Source organism: Monodon monoceros, unplaced genomic scaffold (genome assembly GCF_005190385.1).
Source record: "Monodon monoceros isolate NGI ecotype Baffin Bay Population unplaced genomic scaffold, NGI_Narwhal_1 Super_Scaffold_22, whole genome shotgun sequence".
Classification (NCBI taxonomy): domain Eukaryota; kingdom Metazoa; phylum Chordata; class Mammalia; order Artiodactyla; family Monodontidae; genus Monodon; species Monodon monoceros.
The window spans coordinates 78,269,736-78,278,727 of record NW_021703779.1 but is presented as its reverse complement, the minus strand read 5'-3'; the positions used below and the strand labels follow the sequence as shown (position 1 = coordinate 78,278,727).

Genomic DNA, 8,992 nt, shown 5'->3' with positions numbered 1-8,992 from the left:
AAAGAAAGATGAGAAGGAGAAATTAAGGAAACAATCCCATTCACTATTGCAAAAAAAGAATAAAATACCAAGGAATAAACCTACCTAAGGAGGTAAAAGACCTGTACTCAGAAAACTATAAGACACTGATGAAAGAAATCAAAGATGACACAAACAGATGGAGAGATATACCGTGTTCTTGGATTGGAAGAACCAATATTGTGAAAATGACTATACTATCCAAAGCAATCTACAGATTCAATGCAATCCGTATCAAATAACCAATGGCATTTTTTACAGAGCTAGAACAAAAAATATTAAAATTTGTATGGAGACACAAAAGACCCTGAATAACCAAAGCAATCTTGAGGTGAAAAAGAAACAGAACTGGAGGAATCAGACTCCCTGACTTCAGACTATACTACAAAGCTACAGTAATCAAGACAATATGGTACTGGCACAAAAACAGAAATATAGATCAATGGAATAATATAGAAAGCCCAGAGATAAACCCACACACCTATACTCAACTAATCTATGACAAAGGAGGCAAGGATATACAATGGAGAAAAGACAGCCTCTTCAATAAATGCTGCTGGGAAAACTGGACAGCTACATGTTAAAGAATGAAATTAGAACACTCCCTGAAACCATACACAAAAATAAACTCAAAATGGATTAAAGACCTAAATGTAAGGCCAGGCAGTATAATACTCTTAGAGGAAAACATAGGCAGAACACTCTATGATATAAATCACAGCAAGATCCTTTTTGACCCACCTCCTAGAGAAATGGAAATAAAAACAAGCATAAACAAATGGGACCTAATGAAACTTAAAAGCTTTTGCACAGCAAAGGGAACCATAAACAAGACGAAAAGACAACACCCTGAATGGGAGAAAATATTTGCAAATGAGTCATCGGACAAAGAATTAATCTCCAAGATATATAAACAGCTCATGCAGCTCAATATTAAAAAACAAACAACCTAATGAGAAAATGGGCAGAAGATCTAAATAGACATCTCTCCCAAGAAGACATTCAGATGGCCAAGAGGCACCTGAAAAGCTGCTCAACATCACTAATTATTAGAGAAATGCAAATCAAAACTACAATGAGGTATCACCTCACACCAGTTAGAATGGGCATCAAGAGAAAATCTACAAACAATAAATGCTGGCGAGAGTGTGGAGAAAAGGGAACCCTCTTACACTGTTGAGGGGAATGTAAATTGATAACAGCCACTGTAGAGAACAGTATAGAGGTTTGTTAAAAAACTAAAAATAGAATTACCCTATGACCCAGCAATCCCACTCCTGGGCCTATACCCAGAGAGAACCATAATTCAAAAAGACACATGCACCCCAATGTTTATTGCAGCACTATTTACAATAGCCAGGTTATGGAAGCAACCTAAATGCCCATCGATAGACAAATGGATATAGAAGATGTGGTACATGTATACAATGGAATGTTACTCGGCCATAACAAGGAACGAGATTGGGTCATTTGTAGAGATGCCAATGGACCTAGAGACTGTCATACAGAGTGAAGTAAGTCAGAAGGAGAAAAACAAATATATTAATGCATATATATGGAATCTAGAAAAATGGTACAGATGAGCCGGTTTGCAGGGCAGAAATAGAGACACAGATGTAGAGAACAAACATGGACACCAAGGGGGAAAGTGGGGGCAGGTGGTGGTGGTGGGATGAATGGGGAGATTGGGATTGGCATATATACTTAGAAAAAAAATCATTATGGCAGGCTGGTAAAGGCTAACAAAGTAGCCTCATCAGGGGAAAATCTACAGCCTTCATTATGTAAAAACAATCAATTGAAACACCTGCCCTGACAGCGAGGTTAATTTTGCTTTTCCAAAAGTGTGTTGTGAACAACTGTACTTCCAGGAGATGCTTCCCAAAGGAAGAGCCCTGGGGAAAACTAAGTATGGGAAACGCTATATGTTAAATGTATCTTATGATCATTTTCAACACATATTAGCATAGTAAACGTTTGTAGTAAAGAAATGTTTGAAATAATGGTAATAATGTAACATGTAAAATATGTCAAACATGAAGAATATTTATGATAATGTAAACACAAATAATATAATAAATTGTATACTGTGAAATAAAAAAGTCTCCAACTTGTTACAACACTGTCATCCTTCTTTCTTTTACTATTATATCATAGTTTAATACATCTTTATAAACATAATTTTTGGAGTAATTTTTCTAAATTACGAAGTTATTCATGTAACTTCTCACCTTAAAATCTCTCATTTCCACTCCATCCCCACCACTCATAGCCTCAATGGTAAATTTCAAACTTTCAGCATGGAGTATAAAGCCCTTCACAACATAATACAAAATTGTGCATAGTGCTTAGCACATAGTTGCATAGTACAGGCTACCTTTCCCCTTCATGACCTGGCCCCTGTCCATTACTCTGGTATTATTTTCTGTCACTCCCACCTGAACTCTGTTTTCCAGTAATTCTGAACTACTTTGGATTTCTGAGAAACTGCTATGTTTGTCTTACCTCCAATAGTTCTGGAATACTTTTCAGATGCCTTTCCCTTTTCTTGAATCCTATCACCCATCCCACCCCATGAACATATTCCATTAGGATTCAGGAGAAATACTAGCATCCCCAGAAAGCCTTCCCCTATTGCTGGTTGCTTGCCATATTTATAGTGGAACACTATGCAATTATTAAAAGTTATGATTGTTAAGTATTATAATAACATGAGAATTGCTTATACTATAATGCTAAATAACAACAAAAGCTGTATACAGAATTGTATCAATAATATGCTAACTGTATAAAGAAGACCAGACAAAATACATTAGAATGTTACAGGAGATTATGTCTGGATAGTTCAGTAATTTTGATATTGAATAATTTTATTTTTCTTTATAATCTTTTACCCATTTCCAAAATTTAGACAATCATCATGTTTTACTTTTTTAATAGGGAAAATATATTTTAAAAAGCCTTATATCCCTCACCCAGCAGAATATTTAAGGACCATATCTTACTCCTCTTTGTATCTCTAGCAGCAACTCACTCAGGTCCTGGCAGAGAGTAGGAACAGAAAATCAAAAAGGAAGAGAAACTTATTTACTTTTTTTTTTTTTTTTACTTATTTACTTTGGAGATTTGCTTAAGTAAGGTTTGCTATGAATTTATGGTTCACATAAAAATTGGGGGTAATAAAATTAATGTTATGTGACTTCATCTGTCTGTTATTAAACTGAATTGGACGCTGAGACAAGAAATTAATAAGAGGATGATTTCATGTTGAAGAGACAAAGAAAGCAGTGAATCTTTGTTCCAAATGCAGGATGAATATTTTAAAGGCAGTCATGCTGTGTGAGGTAAGATGAATTGGTTTCATTGATAAGAGTATTGGTCTGGCCATTAATGATGGTGTTGGCTGAAAAGGAGATGACTGTCAAATTAGAGAATCATGACAGGAAAGTAGAACTCACTTTTAAAAATGTAATCTTGTTGTTTTCATTGCTTATAGGAGAAGGCATGATTGACCATTCGGATTTAATTTTAAATCACATCTAAAGTGTTTTCATTGACAGCCATTTCACACTATTAAAGCCCCATGGCATTTGTTGCACTTTGATTCCATGTCAAATTCTAAAAAAAGCCATGTCCTCTTTATTATTTTCATTTTAAAATGTGTTAGACAAGTACTAAGTATGGGAAATGCTGTGTGTTAAATGTATCTTATGATCATTCACAACACATATTAGCATAGCAAAAGTTTGTAGTAAAGAAATGTTTAAAAAATGATAATATAACATGTAAAATATGTCAAACGTGAAGAATATTCATGACAATGTAAACAAATAATATAATAAATTGTACATTGTGAAAAAAAAGCCTCCAACTTGTTACACTACTGTCTTGCTTCTTTCTTTTACTATTATATCATAGTTTAATACATCTTCATAAACATAATTTTTAGAGCAATTTTTTCTAAATTACCAATTTATTCATGTAACTTATCCTCAGTGTGAAATATTCAGAAGTCTATAGAGTAATGTAGGAAGGTCTTTCCTTATTGCTTTCTCTACCTGACCCCCTTTCCCAAATACCTCTTTCTTCTAAGAGGTAGCCATTGTTAAGTTTGGTGTGTATCCTTCCAAATCGTTCCCTATATACATACACAAACATATATGTGCAAATCAAACATCTGTCTGTCTTCCCACCCACTCACCCACCTACCTACCATTTATCCCTTTCTCTCTCTCTCTTTCACATGCACACATATGAACACATACAAATATCTGTATGTGTGTCTCTTCCACAAATGGGAACATTGTGTGCATAAGTGTTCTGCAACTTAGTTTTTCAGCTTAACAATTTTTTCTATGTTAATACAAATAAACAGATCTACCTCACATTTTTTTACTACTGCCACATATTTTGGCACCCTTTGGCCCAGCCAAATTGACACAAAATTAACTGTCACATCTATTTATTCCTATGTGGCTTGCTTTTTTGTCTACTATTATGTATTTGCAATGCATCCACATTACACATGTAGAGGTAGTTTATTTTCCTATTGAATTCAATTTTTTGAATATGTCACAATTTATAAATTTCACTGTTGATGAACATTTAGGTTGTCTTATGTATTTATTATTTGAGCAAAGCTATAGACATTTTTTACATGCCTCTTGATGTATATGTAAAAGAGTTTTTAAGGTATACCTCCAAGGGAAAATGCTGAGTTATAAGGTATGCATAGAATCAACTTACTATGTAATGCCTAATTGTGCTTTTTCAAATAAGTGTTGATATCTGGTAAGGTACATCATTCCAACTTATTCTTCTGAACTGTCTTGACTCTTCCTGATTCTTTGCTTTTCCACATATTTTCTGGATTTAGCATGTCAAGTGCCACAAAATCTCATTCTTTTCCTTTACAGCTTCTTCATAAGAAGTCCTTTCCTATATCAAGTTTATAAACATATCTTCATTTTCTTCTAATACTTTTTGTTTATTATGTTTAAGCCTTTAACCCCATCAGGAAATTTTTTTGTGTTTGGTTTAAGTTCAGGGTTGATTTTTAAAAAATAGTTGTCCAACTGTCCCAAAACAGTTTATCAAATATACCCTAATTTCCCTGCTTATATGAATAAACCACTTTTATCAACCACTAAATTCCTATATAAAAATGGATCTATTTTCTATTGAACTATTTTTGTCTATTTTGTGCCAGAATCATAGTACCTTAATTACTAATACCTTTATTATGTTTTGATCTTTGGAAGGGTTTATTAGTTTTATGTGGCTATTGTAACATATTCCAACAAAATGGGTGGCTTCAAAACAGAAATTTATTCTCTCAGTTCTGGAGACCAGAAGTCCAAAATCAAGGTGTTGGCAGAGCCACATGGAACATTTTCTTGCTTGAATCTTCCATCTGCATCACTCCAATCTCTACTTCCATCTTCAAATGACCTTCTCCTCTTCTATCTCCGTAATCCCTCTCTGCTTCACTCTTATAAGTACACTTGTCTTTGGGCCTACCCAGTTAATCCAGAATAATCTCATCTCACAGTCCTTAATTTAATTATATCTGCAAAGCCACCCCTTTTTTTTTTCAAATAAGGTAACTTTCACTGGTTCTGCGGATTAGCCTGTGGACATATCTTTTGGGAGGCTACCATTCAACCCACTACATAGGACAAAAGTGCCCTCTTACTTTTAAAAAAAATTCCTTGTGTATTTTTTGTTAATTTTTTTCTTAGATAAATTTTAGAATAAATCTGTGAAGTTAAAAGATTCACATTGACATTTGGTTGTAATGGGGTTTCATTTATAGAATAATTTTGGAGATTTGACTGCTTTTTCTTTTTTCTTTTTTTTTTTTCAGAATTCAGGAATTTAGTGATGAATACAGTGATTCTCCTAATTCATTTCTTTCTCCCCTCTCTTATATTGCTCCTCTTAGAATTTTTCCCCACTGTGACCCCCAATTAGTATCTTTTTTTTTAATGTCTTTTTTGGAGTATAATTGCTTTACAATGATGTGTTAGTTTCTGCTTTATAACAAAGTGAATCAGTTATACATATACATATGTCCCTATATCTCTTGACTTCTTTATAGTACTAAATCTTCCCATTCAGGAATGTGCAATATCCCTCCATTTCTCTGGAGTTATTTTTACTTGTTAGAAAAGTTCTATTGTTTTTTTCTTATACATCTTACACATTTATTTTTTTAATTGAATACTTATTCTTAAGATTATTTTACTAGTTATATTTAGATTTGTTGGTTTTGAGAATAGAGTCTGTTTTCCTGATATTATCAACTTGGTTATTGTTGGCATATAGGAAAGCTATTGACTTATTATATTTTTAAAATTTTATATAGTTTTAATTCCTGCTCAGTTTTTCAACTGATTTTCATGGATTTTCCTGGATGATTATAATAATGTCTGCAAATAATCACAGTTTTGTGTCTTACTTTCCAATGTTTATACAGTATTACTTCCTTTTTCTTTTTGATTGAATTAGCCATGACCTCCTTTACAATGTTGAATATACTGAGCACAAGAAACATCATTGTATTGTTTATGATATTACTGGGAATGCTTTTAATATATGATCATTGCTGTAGTATTGTTTTCGATTCCTTTAATCACATTTAGGAAGTTCATTTATTTTTCACTCATATTTTGTTGGTTGTTTGCTTGTTCTCTTTCATGTGGTTCTTTAAAATAAGGAATTAGTGTTGTATTTTATTAAATATTGTGGCACCAATTGAGATGTTCATGCGAGTGTTTTGCTTTAAACTTCAAATTCATTTTCTTAGTTCTCTGTCTAGCTGTGACTGGCTGAGGCGGCGCGGCGGCATAGGGACGGTAGCCTTGCCCGATTGGTGTGTCCCTTTAATACAAGAAAATGGAAACTGAACAGCCAGAGGAAACCTTTCCCAACACCGAAACCAATGGCGAATTTGGTAAACGCCCTGCTGAAGATATGGAAGAGGAACAAGCTTTTAAAAGATCTAGAAACACAGATGAGATGGTTGAATTACACATTCTGCTTCAGAGCAAGAATGCTGGGGCAGTGATTGGAAAAGGAGGCAAGAATATTAAGGCTCTCCGTACAGACTACAATGCCAGTGTTTCAGTCCCAGACAGCAGTGGCCCCGAGCGCATATTGAGTATCAGTGCTGATATTGAAACAATTGGAGAAATTCTGAAGAAAATCATCCCTACCTTGGAAGAGGGCCTGCAGTTGCCATCACCCACTGCAACCAGCCAGCTCCGGCTCAAATCTGATGCTGTGGAATGCTTAAATTACCAACACTATAAAGGAAGCGACTTTGACTGCGAGTTGAGACTGTTGATTCATCAGAGTCTGGCAGGAGGAATTATTGGGGTCAATGGTGCTAAAATCAAAGAACTTCGAGAGAACACTCAGACAACAATCAAGTTTTTCCAGGAATGTTGTCCTCAATCCACTGAAAGAGTCGTTCTTATTGGAGGAAAACCTGATAGGGTTGTAGAGTGCATAAAGATCATCCTTGATCTTATATCAGAGTCTCCCATTAAAGGACGTGCTCAACCTTATGATCCCAATTTTTATGATAAAACCTATGATTATGGTGGTTTTACAATGATGTTTGATGACCACCATGGACGTCCTGTGGGATTTCCCATACGGGGAAGAGGTGGTTTTGACAGAATGCCTCCTGGTCGGGGTGGGCGTCCCATGCCTCCATCCAGAAGAGATTATGATGATATGAGCACTCGTCGAGGACCTCCTCCACCTCCTCCCGGACGAGGTGGCCGGGGTGGTAGCAGAGCTTGGAATCTTCCTCTTCCTCCACCACCACCACCTAGAGGGGAAGATCTAATGGCCTATGACAGAAGAGGAAGACCTGGAGACCGTTATGATGGCATGGTTGGTTTCAGTGCTGATGAAACCTGGGACTCTGCAATAGATACATGGAGCCCATCAGAGTGGCAGATGGCTTATGAACCACAGGGTGGCTCTGGATATGATGATTCCTATTCAGGGGGTCGTGGCTCATATGGTGATCTTGGTGGACCTATTATTACTACACAAGTAACTATTCCCAAAGATCTGGCTGGATCTATTATTGGCAAAGGTGGTCAGCGGATTAAACAAATCTGTCATGAGTCAGGCGCATCGATCAAAATTGATGAGCCTTTAGAAGGGTCCGAAGACCAGATCATTACCATTACAGGAACACAGGACCAGATACAAAATGCACAGTACTTGCTGCAGAACAGTGTGAAGCAGTATGCAGATGTTGAAGGATTCTAATGCAAGACATTTTTTTCTTTTTTATAGTGTGAAACAGTATTCTGGAAAGTTTTTCTAAGACTAGTGAAGAACTGAAGGAGTCCTGCATCATTTTTTTTTATTTGCTTCTGTTTAAAAAGCCAACATTCCTCTGCTTCATAGGTGTTCTGCATTTGAGGTGTAGTGAAATCTTTGCTGTTCACCAGATGTAATGTTTTAGTTCCTTACAAACAAGGTTGGGGGGTGGGGGAGGGTGTGCAAAAACTAACATTGAAATTTTGAAACAGCAGCAGAGTGAGTAAATTTTAATTTTTGTTCATTGTTGGTGGTTTTAAAAAAAAATCCCCCCATGTAATTATTGTGAACACTTTACTTTGTAATCACTGTAACACTTGGGGGTGGGGGTGGGACAGGGAGGGAAAGTAACAATAGTCCATATGTCTCTGGCATCTATTCAGAGCAGTGTGCAGAATGTAATGCTCTTTTGTAAGAAACGTTTTATGATTTTTAAAATAGATTTAGTGAACCTATTTTTGGTGGTCAATTTTTTTAAGACGGTCATTTTTCAAATGGCTGAATTCCCCCCAACCTGCCCCCAAACTAAACACTAAGTTTAATTTTCAGTCCTCTGTTGGATATAAATAAATGCATCTCTTCTTGGACTTAGGCAAAGTATCTTGACACATTCAGTTCTGGTGATTTC

At 35.6% G+C, this 8,992-nt stretch overlaps 1 pseudogene; it reads left to right on the top strand.

The window, feature by feature from the left end:
- Positions 1–6,856: 6,856 nt before the first annotated feature.
- LOC114906177 lies at positions 6,857–8,621 on the top strand (annotated as a pseudogene).
- Positions 8,622–8,992: the final 371 nt, after the last annotated feature.